The sequence below is a fragment of the Lathyrus oleraceus genome, chromosome 2, assembly GCF_024323335.1.
Source record: "Lathyrus oleraceus cultivar Zhongwan6 chromosome 2, CAAS_Psat_ZW6_1.0, whole genome shotgun sequence".
Classification (NCBI taxonomy): domain Eukaryota; kingdom Viridiplantae; phylum Streptophyta; class Magnoliopsida; order Fabales; family Fabaceae; genus Lathyrus; species Lathyrus oleraceus.
The window spans coordinates 55,990,957-56,005,257 of record NC_066580.1 but is presented as its reverse complement, the minus strand read 5'-3'; the positions used below and the strand labels follow the sequence as shown (position 1 = coordinate 56,005,257).

The 14,301-nt window shown below is 43.5% G+C and overlaps 1 pseudogene; it reads right to left on the bottom strand.

Annotated features, from left to right (window-relative positions):
- Window positions 1-5,594: 5,594 nt before the first annotated feature.
- LOC127121905 (translocon-associated protein subunit alpha-like) lies at window positions 5,595-6,196 on the bottom strand (annotated as a pseudogene).
- Between the last annotated feature and the right edge of the window lie 8,105 nt (window positions 6,197-14,301).

The window sequence follows — 14,301 nt, the reverse complement described above, 5'->3', positions numbered from 1 at the left end:
TATTCTTGATTGGTTAAACATGATTCATGTTGAGTTTAAGGTTCAGTTTTGGATTTTTGATCCTCCTTTGACCCTAGGCTTTGACCTAGTGGTTTGGACTTACCATTTGGTTTGTGAATTTCAGGTTCAAGTGTACATTTCCATGATTGGAGTGACTTCTTCATTTAAGCTTGGTCAATTGTTGTCATGTGCTAACCTTTGTGTGTTTTGTAGGCTTTGAGGACAATTCATTTGTGTTTGCCTTGTGCCTTGCACCATTGTTGCCTGATTGGATTTGTCTGTTTGTGTGCTATTGACTGTTGTCTGTTTGTCTGTACAGTTGAACTGATTGGTTTAGATGTTTCCACAGGTACCTAAGTTGCTTTGAGTTCATTTGAACTTGCTTGGAGTTGCTTGTGGTTTGCATACCACTGAGGTATAATTTCTTGATCGTCATGTAGTCTGGAAGACCTACTGTTATTGGTAGGCACCTGTCTGAAGTCCTCCTTAAGAGGCAATGCTTGTGTTTGTTTAATGTTGTGCCCTGTACATTCAAAGACCTCCTAAGTGAAGAGGCATTGGCAGATACAAGGGATGTGCAATCCATCCCCTGCTATTCAGTTGAGTCATTCATCCTGCTCACACCATTGTGTTGATGCATTGTGAATAAGAACCCAAGATCTTGTTATGTCAGTCATCTGTGGAGAAGAGTTCCTACATTATGAACTCCCACACTTTCATTGTTTGAAGCTTTCCCAGGCCAGGGATAAGAGCTGTGAGGTCTTACCCTCACTTCCCATTTCATCTGCTTTACCCTAACTCTCAATGTTAGGGTTAAGAGCTAAAAACACCTCATTCCAATTGGCCTGTTTCTGCAGCCTAGCCTTGTATGAGCCAATTGTTTGCATATAGTGTGTGTGCTTGCTTTATTGTGCTTGTATTTGTTTGACTGTGTTGTTTAGGCTAGCTTGCTTCCTGTGCAAGTTAGGATAGAAACCTCAACATAGGGATCGTATGCATGACAACTTCTAGGCTCGAGTCGTAGTCTCCCTAGTAGATGGTTATCTCCCTTTGTCTCTGGTTAGGTTAGAAGTTCTTTCCCTGTTTAGGGGAACTACGTCGCCCTGATCCTCATACCAGATTAGGTACGTAGGCAGGAGATGAGCTGATCTCTCCGGGCAACCTTTTTGTTTTGTTTGTGTGAGTTGTCTCTCCCTTTCTGGTAGGAGTCTGATGTAAGTCCAGCGATTGGCATTCGGTTTCCTGTGTGTGTGTGTGTTTGGAGTCTGACATAAGTCCAGCGATTGGCAGTTGGTTTCCTGTTTTGCTTTGTGTGTCTGGAGTTGGATATAAGCCCATTTATTAGCATTCCGTTTCCAGTTGTGTGTATCGTTTGACGTCTCAGCGTCTCTGTTTAGTGTCTTTGTTTGGCGTGTGTCGCAACCCGAAAAATACGGTCTGCGAAAAAACAACCGGCGAGAAAGAAAATGACAGAAGAGTCGCCACCGTGCGTTATTTATCCCAAATGAGGGAAAGGAAACGCTCGAAGTAAACCTGGAGAAAGGAAAGGAAAAGACAAGGTCTCGCAACCAAATCTTGGGTTCGGGAGTCGATTATGCGAAGGGAAGGTATTAGCACCCCTACGCATCCGTAGTACTCTACGGGATCCACTCTTGTTGTTTCTGTCTAAAGGGTGTATGTTTATCTAATGTACTATTTACTAAAAGAAGGGGTCGAAGAAAAATGACTCGCACGGATGTCGCATCGCGTCTTATGCCTACGTATCTCAACGGGAATGAGAATCAGAGCAAAAAACGTAGTTCAGCCTAACTATGGGAACAAAGGGTCTCGATTGCAACTAGGGCAAGAGAAAAGGAAAGGTCTCGATCGCAACGAGGGCGAGAGAAAGGATCGCAACGAGGGCAAAAGGAAACAAGGATTAGTTGTTAGTCGTTAGTCAAACTCGGCAAGACATCGCATCTTGTGCCTACGTATCTCATCTGAACATGAGAATCAGAGTTGCCGTAGTTCGGCTACACGCACACAAACAAACACAGGCAAAGGCAAACGTGGAGCCTGACTGCCAATCACTGGACTTACATCAGCATCCGAACCAAACACACACAAAAGGGGCAAACGTGGAGCCCGACTGCCAATCATTGGACTTACATCAGCATCCGAACCAAACACACACAAAGGGGCAAACATGGAGCCCAACTGCCAATCACTGGACTTACATCAGCATCCGAACCAAAACACACACAAAAGGGCAAACGTGGAGCCCGACTGCCAATCACTGGACTTACATCAGCATCCGAACCCAACAAACCCACACTGGAACCCGAATGCCACTCGATGGGCTTACATCAGCTTCCAAGCACACAACAAGCACAAACAAACAACAAATCGCTAAGGAGTCGGGAACTCGAGCCTAGCAACTGTCCGACAAACACACACAAAAAAAGGGAAAAGTGCCCGGAGAGGTCTCGCACGACCTCCTGCCTACATACCTCGTCTGGAACAAGGATCAGGGCGATGTAGTTCCCCTACATAGGGGTTGCCATCTGAACATGGACTTAGAAAAGGAGGACACCAGTTGTGTCAAAGGAGAGTGGGCAATGTGTTCACATCCTAGCAGTAGGTGTCGCAGCTCGCTGAATCGAGTCTTAGGCAGTTACCTCTTTGCAATAGAACGGACTACATGCCACAAGATCGGAGACGCTCGGAAAGGTCTAAAAGAAAAGGGGGAAGCTCTGCCCTAGAGTTGTCATGCAATATGTACTTAGGTATTAGGATTTACAAATGGGAATATCTACCTAATGTTGGCATGCAAAGAATATGGGAATTCTACCTATGTTATCATATAAAAGAATAAGGGAATCCTACCTATGTTATCATACAAAGGGTTCTATCTAACGGGTGCTACCTAATCGGAGCAAGAATCGACGAATGGAGCAAGGAGAAGTGTTAGGGATTAGGGTAGATGGCGATGCATGAAGCAATCGACTTACAAGGTTGATGGCGATGCATAAAGCAATCGACTTACAAAAGGGTGGATGAATACGTGCTGGTTCTGTTAGGTTTTGAAAAATGATTACTCGACGTTGGATCGAGGTTTTGGTCTTGTTTTGAAATGGTTATCGAATGTTCCTTTTAGTTCTTGTATTAACAGATGAATAAAGAATGAAAGAATATTATACATTTCATGGGAGAGGGATACATTTGTTATGAATGGGGGTTGTCATGGCAATCAAGCAATATAAATATATGCCTCATACATCATACAAGTAGGCAACAGTTAATCAAACAATTAAGATATAAACAAGTATATGATCAAATCAAATAATCAAAGAATGGAATAATACAGCATTAAACAATGTATGAGTGTAAGTGCAAAGAAACCGGCTCATTGTAAGAAAGCCCAAGAGTAAGCTATGTGAGGTTGATGGCGATGCTTAAAAAAGCAATCGACTTACAAGGGTGTAAAAAAAGGGCTCGACTGAATCGAGAATTGTTTGATCTTATCATTATTATTTTTGAATGGTTCTTCTTTTTATTAATGAAAATGAGATGATTTATCATGATCCTCACACATAAAAGGTAAATAATTCACATAAATCCCAAAGAAAGAGGAATCACCTAAGTCATATTAAAAATAACATAATAGAAAAAATAAATAAACAATAGAAATATGTTAGTTAAGTAGTCAGACTAGATAGTTAAATGTGAGAATTAAATAAAATGTTAAAAAAAAACCAAAACATCACACCTGGGTATCGAACCCAGGACCAAAGAGGAAGTGAGCTATCTCCACTTCCACCAAGCCAAGACTTGCTTGCTACTATACTAAGACCAAACAAAACTAAACTCTAAACGAGAACTCCCCAAGGAGGAGAACGAGAATGGCCAAGCATGGGCCGCTGGCCTGGGAGTTTGACTAAGGCCCAAGAATCCTAAATTCCCAAACTCGGGTCAAAAAAAAAAAAGACCCAATCCCAAAATACCCTCACGTGCGAATAGAGAAAGGATCCCGAAGGTCACCCTAGCCGCATGGCTGTTGGGTGACGGGACAAGGGATACGGTTAATCTGGCGGCGTTATGAAGGGTTAGCAAGGGAGATGAATGTCATCAATGACAATAATGCTATGGTGCCAGTCCCAAAACACAAATCCTCCTCCCAACACTCGCAGGCTTAAAACAGTGACGGCTGATAAAACCAGCTAGATCCGTACACCACTAATCATGAAAAACGGCAGTGAGAGTTCTCAAAACAAACTTCAACACAGACACAACCTTCTGGATCTAAAAGGGGAGCGAGCTATGGCTCAAAAGAATCACTCGAATCGCAAGCAGAAAGCCGACAAAGCAAACAAACGAAAACCAAGAATCAATGAAGCAAAGCGGAGTTTCTACCTTCTTGGAGGTTAGAAAAAATAAATGAAAGAGAGAAAATTTACCGGAGGCTTACGATTTTGGTGGTATCCTGATGAAAAGTATATCCGAAGTGAGTATTTTCGCTCTGTCGGTCTACCTCCTCCTCTTCTTGATCTTTAAGGTTTTTTTTCTTTTTGAATTGTAGCCACCGATTTTCCTCTCACTGATTTCTTCTGTATTTTTGGATTAGGGTTTATATCTCTATTTTGCCGCCTCCGATTCTCTCTGATTCCTCTTTCTCTCTATTTATGTTTGCAAATTAGGGTTTGGAGATCAAAAGAGGTCTCTGTCAAATCCCCTTTTCATGTGCTCAGTCAGGATTGGCCTTACTTGATGCTAAACCAGAACCGGTAAATTGCACTCAAGCTTTTTCCCTCTATTTTGTCTGGATACCAAATTGGGAATTCCTCTTGAAATTTTACTGTTGCCATTTTGCTTTTACTGCAGTGAATTCAGAGTATTGGTCTGAACTTGGTTTTGGATGCATGCCTTGGCTTTTGCTTCATCATGTGGCCAACCTCTTGGTCATGAGTTGCCATGTTTCGCAGAGAACAAAGTTATTCAATTTGTGATGCCAACTGTTGTTCTGATGATGTTGTCATGACAATTTAAGTAGCAATGTGGTAATGTTCTTGTAACTTCCATAGGTTGTTACTCACTGCAGAAATCATGAGACCACTGCTCTATTGAGTACTTGCTTGTAATGCAGGTGGTTAGGTGCTCTGTTCCTAAACTGTTTTATCTATGCATTAAGATGGCCTGGTTAAGCATGCTACATATTTCATCTTGTATTATGTACTAACAGGGGAATTGTAACAGGTAGAAAGACTTGGTGGCTGCATGGTTCATTGCATAAAATATTCAGTTCCCGTATCAGTTATGCCAGTATGACTGCAAGCCGAAAGAACGCCAACGTGACATTATCCTTAGCAATTGAACTTCTTGCCTGCATTAGGCCTATGGAGTATTTCTGACTGAATTTTCCATGGTAATTTCGTCAGGTATAAAACCTGCTATCTTCATTGAATCAAACACCGGTAAAGCCTGTCTGCCAAATCCATGCCTAGCATAACCAGCTGACATTGTGTTCCAAGAGATGATATCTTTCTGCTGTATTCCTTCTTTAATCAAAACTGAATGGCCTTTTTTTGGATATGTTTTATTGCAGGTTGTTCTTACTGTCACGGTTGTTCTTCCGGCTGGAGGAGTTCTGGTTCCTTAAGGTTTTGTATTTGACCATTAATCCATAGCCCCAGCAGGACAAGAAGTGCAGTTCCAAGAGTAAAAAGAAGAGCAAATTCCATGCTGAATAAAACACCAGGTTCAACAACTTCAATTGCTCCATTAAAGAAGGTGTTTTGGTATGGGTGTTGGTCCATCTCATAGACAATGGTGCCCACAAGATCAAACGGTCCAGGTTGCAAGAACTTGCTGACAGAAAATATGTATGGGAAACTAGCCTTAATAGCGATGACATTCAAACTTGACTGCCCATCATTTTTTTTTTAGACCAACAAGCAGCTCTGCCTCTTCACCACCTTTTACCAATCTTGCAATATTCTTAAGGAAGACACAGATGGTATCAACTCCCGGAGCAGAAGGAAAGCCTCCATCCCCAAAGTCTTGAGCATCGTCGGTTTCATCACCAACAATTCCGATGTCATTCAACTTCACCAGCATCCTCTGCAACTTCATCTGACTGACACCTAACAACTTGGAGGAGTGGGGAAGCGATGAGGAGGAGAAGGATGGAGAGAATCCAGAAGTTGTTGATGAGTGCCATGTGGGTGGTTCTAGCGTTGTCTTGTGTTGCGTCTGTATGCCTGTATAACTACCGCATAAATTAATGTAACCGTTATATTTTCATGTTTTGAAGACATCACTGCTGAACCAGAAATTGTAAGAAGTGTGACTTGGAAATCTGCTTGGATCACACATGTTAAACTTTTTTTTTTTTAAAATAAGTATGCCTCTTCTCGAATGTATACTATCCGTTTCATTTGCAATAATCCTAGAACTATTGGTTCCCCCACAAAAGTAACATTGCCCACTCTCCTCTGACCTTTATCTTCTCAACAGCATCACGCTTATACACTATTTGGTGTGACAAATATGTTGTTGGGTGGTAATATGTGAAAAACTTCTTCACGGCTTCGCAGTATGAATCCTCGGAGGACCAAGGTATTCCTCGGACAAGAATTGCAAACTGACTTGGTTTTGGAGGCAATCCAGTGACATGTCCTAGGCATAAATTAGTAATGCTCTTGTATTCAAAGTAAAGAAGTGAGCATGTTGTCAATGATATGATGTATAATGCAAGACAATGAGTCCAAAGCTATTTGGATCCTTCCTGGACATTCTCAATGGTAAAGGCTTCCAGTGACTCAAAAGGTAGGTCCTTGCGTATCCTGTCATAACCATAATAATTCACGGGAAACACTAAAATTGTGCAGATGATAACAACAACAGAAAATACTCGAATACTGCATGCGTAAAGGTGAACCAATTGTCAATGAGGAGAAACTAGGAACACCATGGTTCAAAAATCACAATGTTGAAGGGAGAAATGAAATGGAATGTGGATTGTTCAGATGTTTAGACTGGATATTGGGTCAGCAATGCATTGTACATTTTCCTTAAAGATGCGGCACTTCTCTCAGACAAAACAATGCATCACACAGACTGTGCTGGTCATTAAAGGAGAATGGGCAATTAAGTACAATTAACAAAGGAATCCGGAAGAAATTCTCCAAGTATGAGGAATTGCCAGTTGAGCAATTCTCGAAATGAAAACAAACAAAACTTGTGGCAACTTGACTAGAAAAGCACTCCATCCATATTTTGAAAAATATATCAGAAACCTTAAGATTCAAATGCAGATCAACCCTTAAAACATGCTACCCTCCGCAAAATCCTATGTTTGGGACTCAATAGCATTGTAATCAAACCGTTCCCCGATAATAAACTGAGGATGAAGTGTGAGTGAAGAAAGAATGCAAACGAGTGATTGATGGGAAGAAAAATTCAGGGCCAAAATCTGGGTATGACAGCTGCCCCTATTTAAGCGTCTTCAACTAGAGAATATGAAGCAGTGTATTCTTCATATGATCAAAGTGGGAGATGGTTAAATACTAAGAAGACCCGGATTTTGATCCTGAATCCGTATGTCGGAATCGGCAAAGAAGCAAATCTCGAAAGAAGAATCCGTCTGGTATGGTGAAAATCGGCCTGAGTACCGAAACAGCAAGTTGACCTGGATACCAAAATAAATAGTAACACAGGAATACCCTTGGTCTGAACGCCGCACATTAGTCTGAACACTAAGCATCGGAATATGAGAGTATCAATGTTGGTCTAATCACCGGAAGTCTGGTCTGAACACCACCTCGATCTGGAAAACGGCAACTGGCCTGAATGCCACTTCGGTCTGGATACCGGAAACTTTTTCGATCTGAAAATCGGGAAAGACTGGCCTGAATGCCACTTTGATCTGGATACCGGGAAAACTGGCCTGAATGCCACTTCGGTCTGGATACCGGGAACTGGCCTGAATGCCACTTCGGTCTGGATACCGGGAAAACTGGCCTGAATGCCACAAGTTCTTCGTCCTGACTATTGAGAACTTCTTCGATCTGGAAATCGGAAAAACTGGCCTGAATGCCACTTCGGTCTGGATACCGGGAACACTGGTCTGGACACCACAAGTTCTTCGTCCTGATTGTTGAGAACTTCTTCGATCTGGAAATCGGAAAAACTGGCCTGAATGCCACTTCGGTCTGGATACCGGGAACACTGGTCTGGACACCACAAGTTCTTCGTCCTGATTGTTGAGAACTTCTTCGATCTGGAAATCGGAAAAACTGGCCTGAATGCCACTTCGGTCTGGATACCGGGAACACTGGTCTGGACACCACAAGTTCTTCGTCCTGATTGTTGAGAACTTCTTCGATCTGGAAATCGGAAACTGGCCTGAACGCCACATCGGTTTGGATACCGCCTCGGTCTGAACACCGGAATGCTGGTCTGAATACCATAAGTTCTTCGTCCTGATTGTTGAGAACTTCTTCGATCTGGAATCGGAAGCTGGCCTGAACGCCACATCGGTCTGGATACCGCCTCGGTCTGAACACCGGAAAACTGGTCTGAATACCATAAGTTCTTCGTCCTGATTGTTGAGAACTTCTTCGATCTGGAATCGGAAACTGGCCTGAACGCCACATCGGTCTGGATACCGCCTCGGTCTGAACACCGGAAAACTCTTCAAGTCTATCAGCATCGGTGAAGATAACAAAACAGTGATACGTGAGCCGGCACGCATGCCAAAGACCTATGCTGGGGATAACAATCGAAAGATTGACCAAAGAGTGCATGAGATATATTATCTGTAGCCGTCAAAATGCAGATAGTACACTCGCATGGAAGATTACCCATAACCGGGTTGTAGGTTGTTAAATGAATAATCGATCGAAAAGAAAAGCATCAGGGTACCGGACTAGGTATGCAAAAGATGACCAATCAAAAGAGGATAAAGTTGCTTACTCGGAGCAAGTATCCAAGAAGAAGGGGAAGACCCAATGGGGACAATACTGCTTGATCAAGGCAAGTATCCAAAGGGGACAAGACTATCAATACCACAAAGAGGGGATTACATCTACCGGTTTGTAGGCAGAAAACCACAGAAAAGTAACCAGTCCTCGACCAGGATGAGCACAAAGGGTTAACTCTGCTAGGGGACGAAAGTGGGATTTTACAACTACCAGTTAGTAGGTAGAAAACCACAAAGATAGGACTTGCAACTGCCGGTTCGTTGGTAGAAGCCACAAACAAGTCTGCTGAGAGACCGAGCGAGAAAAAAGGATTTACAACTACCGGGTAGTAGGTAGAAGATCGCAAAATCCGCCAACAATCAGAATGAACCACAACGGTTACCTCTGCTAGGGGATGAAAGTGGGATTTTACAACTACCAGTTAGTAGGTAGAAAACCACAAAGATAGGACTTACAACTACCGGTTCGTTGGTAGAAGCCACAAATTCTGCCGAGGATAAGATGAATGAGTGCCGGTTAATGAGCGACTATTCATTTATGCCCCAGGGAAGCACGGGCGACAGCCAACAGGAAGCCAGTTTAGGATCGATCCAAAAAGGCAGACTGAATCAGGACTCATCCTAATGAGGAAAGAACTCAATAGGGAAAACCCATCCCGTTAGGGAGGGAACGGAAACAACCGTCATCCACGAGGATATAACTCAGTGGGGAGCGCAGAAGGAAATGGTAGACACTTTCTGCTTAAGGGGTAAACTCTACATGGAGAGACCAGACACACCCAATTCTGCTAAGGGAATGGACCCAAGCTTGCAAAATGATGCCAACTTCGGGGAGTAACACTGCTGGGGATACCCACTCAACTAAGGAGCCACCTGTTGGGAAAGCACCAACCTCTCAACCATGCTGATGAACCCAATTCTGAAACCGATCCAATGGTGCGATGCTAAAACTCTTTCCAACAACCCAAACTCGGCTGGTCACCACGGCCTAGGGCTAATGGATATGTTTGCAATGTTGATGCATGAGTTTTTGTTTTACACAATGCCCCATGATCATGGAAATGCTATGCACTAATGATGCAATATGCTATGCTTGTCTAAATGATGAATGCATAAACACACGTCTCCTCCAGAGACAAACACCGGGGAACTCCAGGAACTGTGCTGAGGATCTTATAATCACGTCAACTTCCACCCTGCTGGGGAAAGACAAACCTTGCTGAGGATGCACTCCATCGAACCCGAACTGCTTGGAGATTACCCTGCTAGGGGAGGCAACCCATTCTTATCTCTACTGGGGATGATTTTCTCCGAACCCGATCCGCTTGGGGATCTCACTGAGGGAAAACCATCAACACAAACCCTACTGGGAAGGCAGTAACCTTCAGGCTCGCTGAGGAGACACTGATCTCAAATCTGTTAGGGAGGATCTACTGGAGAGATCTGTATCAACAAATAGCAGGAGACAACCATCAACAGATACACGACAACAGCTGCATCATGAGTATCTGAATGCTATGATTATGCATGTATGCATGATACCTAAAAATGTATGATGAATGCTGACAAACAAATGTGCTCAACACACAGGTCCGGGAATCAACCATCCAGTACCACTCTTCCGGAGGGAAAACCAAAGTCACCAGAGAGCCGAGAAAATCCACTGGAGACTGGGATATCAGGGAGCAACACCATCCTGCAGGGGAGGAAGGCCACCAGAGGCTTCCGGAGGGATCGTCGGTCACAACCGGAGAACAGAGTTCAGCATACAGGCGGACGCGCCATGACCACTCGTGCTGGAGATCAGAGATGCCATGAAGCAACCAGATCTCTGATGAGGATAGATAGGCACTGGTAAAGCTCATCATGCCAACAACTCCGCTGGGGATCTATCTGAGGACATGATGGAGTACTGGATGTCAATCCACGAAATACCGAGTCTTCCCAAGACAAGCACCTATGCCGGGGAGAGTATAAGACTGCTCTACTGGAGAGAGGAAAGTTGAAGTCTTCAATAAACACTCTGCTTGGGAACTGCCCCATAAAAGTGTTTCAACAGCCACCTTGCTGGGAATGCCCCACGGTAGGGCTCAAACAAACCTCTACTAGAGATGCCCCACAATAGGGCTAACAGGGACTTGGAGGAAGGATGTTGTACTGCCGGGAACATGAAGCTAAACAACTTCAACTAACACTGCACTGAGCAACCTCACTGAGGAGAAACCAAAAGAGGTTCGACAGGAAAAAGATACAGTTATGCTCGAGATACGAACAAATGTCTTACCTGTTGGTAATCATACCACCCTCGGGAGAGCACTGCGGATCTCCTAAGTATCCTTCCATCATTGTGAATGTTCACTTTGTTTAAGAACAATTTTTTTGTGAAAAATTTGTTTATTTTGAAAACAATGATACTTTATCAATTAAAACATGCAAAACGTTTGTTGAGTTGAAACAAATAAGAGTACAAATAATTGGATAAAAGCTCAAATTGATGTGATGGAATGGTAGTCTGCAAAGGGCGAGACTCCATAGATCTGTACAAGTTTGAAATCGGTGATATATATTGGAGAGGGCTACATTGAACATAATGACCCTTACTCTACCATTCTGAATTTCGATGTATTCAGAGCTTCAGTCGACGACGCATCGAGGATTCCTGACGGATGACAGATATAGAACACAGTCTTGTCAAGATGCAGTTACTTGCCAAATCCCTAATTTTTGCCTAGATTGCCCCAGTGTGAGGTGCTCAATCTAGCGGGATGCGAATTCTTTTTTTTCAATGTCTCTAACTTTTGCCTGGATCGCCCTTTCGGGTTTTCAATCCACCGAGACGCTCCTTTTTTGCCTAAGTTGCCCTTTGGGGTGTTCGACTTAGCGAGCTTTTTGTTCTTTTTTTGTTTTTTTGCGAAGTATTTCTTGACTGCATCGGGAATTCACAGGACGAGTGAACTTCTTCATCCATTGCTGTAAGTCTCAGAGCACCGCCTGAAAAGACTCTCTTGACAACCTATGGGCGTTCATAGCTTAGGGTTCACTTGCCCCTGGAATCGGGTACGAAAGACAAGACTTTCTTGAGCACAGGGTCCCTCGGAACACACGAGGCTTGACCTTCTTATAGCGTGCTTTCGTCACTCTCCGCTGATATAACTGACCATGACACATGGCAGTTAATCTCTTCCTTTCGATCGGATTCACTTGGTCGTAGTGACTCTGAATCCATTCAGCATCAGTCAACTTGGGACTTTGAGGGTGCTATTTCTCTTTTGTTTCTTTCTTTCTTTTTCTTCCTTTTGATTTGGATTTCTTTTGATTTTGCACCCTCCTCTTTTTTTTATTTTTTTTATTTTTATGTGCCCCAGTTGGCTGTTCTGCTGATTCTCGAGATGCAGCTGAGTGATCTTCTTTTCTTGCTCAAGAAGCCGGGAAATCTCATCAGGAATCCTTTCAACATCATCTTCTTCCGCTTCAAATACAGGGAATTCAAAATTGGGAGATAACGTCTGATCATTAGGTTCAATGGGTTTAAGAAACACCCTGCATAATGATTTAGAGATGAAAAGCTTTTTGAAAAACAAACAAGACAATCGTTATGCAGATGAAAAGATTGCTTTTATTCTTGTTTTTAAGGTTTTTTGTGATCACCAATTTCATGCGAAAAGCGAAAAGGGAAAACAAATGGAAAAACAAATGTTTTAACATGAATTTATTTGAATGAAAATATCATTGCACAAAATGTTGCCAACAATGTCATCACTTCTCCTTTTGGCATGGGAAAAGGGTTTTTTAAACAAAGTGATTATTACTCTGACTTGTGAACGACTGTAGGAACGCCCACAGTGACCCAATTGCGATAGATCCTACCAGGGATGACAAATGTCAGAATCCTTTGCATCAGCAGCTTCTGCTTTTGAACAACCCTCTTTGTTGAAGATCTTAGAAGAAAAGCCACCGCCGGCCCGGGGCTTGTTGTCTTCAAGCTTGATTAACACTGGGACCTAAGTCCTCGAAGCTCAGAATCCCTGATCTGACAAGGTCTTGAACCTTCATCTTCAGCTGGAAACAACTATCCACATCATGACCAGGAGCACCCGAATGATACACACAATGCTGTTCAGGCCTATACCACCACCGAGGGTTGACGGGTATAGCCGGCGGGTCTCTGGGAGTAATCAAGTTCCGCTCTATCAAAGAGGGATACAGCTCTGCATAGGACATAGGGATCGGATAAAAAATGATCTTCTTCCTCTCATTACTCGTACTGGCTTGATTACCATTGGGAGGCCGGTAAGCCTGCTGCTGAGGACGATGTTGTTGATGCTGATATTGCTGAGTTGGTATTCTCTATTGTTGTTGAGTTTGAGTGGCTGGAATAGTCACAGCAGCAACTTGCCGATGCTGTCCTTTGTTCACGCTCCTCCGACGGTGCACAACGTTTGTTTCACCCTCTCCCCTTCTGGGTGCCCCAGAGGATGGCTTTTTAGAACTTGAAGAATTTGAAGAGCCAGGATGGCGAACCGGAGCACGGGTTGCTCTGACATTAACAGTCTCTATAGCAAGAGGTTGTCCATTGATTATAATACCCCTCAAATCTTCACCCACGACACAGTTATTGACGGGAATAGTGACAGCAGTAATTTGATAATTGATAGGGACCCTCTCTGGTGAAGCACGACTGGGCGGCAGAATCACAGCTTCCTGTCTCTGGGCTAAGGCACGCAGCTCCTCTTGCCCCTGAACAACTCCTTGCATCATCGTCATGAACTGGGCCATGTTCTGCCCTCATCTCAGCCAACTCAGCTTGGACTTGATCCATACTCCTTTGATGATTCAATCTGGTTGCGGTGCGGACGATGATCAACAATCCCGTCTCAGTCAAAACCCAGAGTGAGAAGTCTCTCCCAAGCATGTCTGCAATGCAAGGATGATATGTGCATGATATGCATATGATGCGGATGCTATTTTATCATGAATGATCCTGAAAAGGATATGCACATGCGAGTTAACTTTTTTTCATGCATTATTATTTTTTTGGAAAATAAACATGCTATGATGCAAAGGATGGAGCCAAGACTGGCAGGTTGTGCATCTCGGCACACAGGATCCGAAGCTTCGGCTTGAACTCTGATTACAACCATCTGAAACCCAAAGTCAATCTGATCAACTGGCATCTGAACCCATGTCTGGAGAATTGAGTCACCATCTGAGAGAGCACCCACAGATTCAGCCCATGGATCCGAAATAAACGGAACCCGCTGATAAACCACGGACAGAACTCCGGCGTCCCGGAAATAAACGTCCATAAATTTGGCTGAACCAAAGTCACCATCACAGCACCA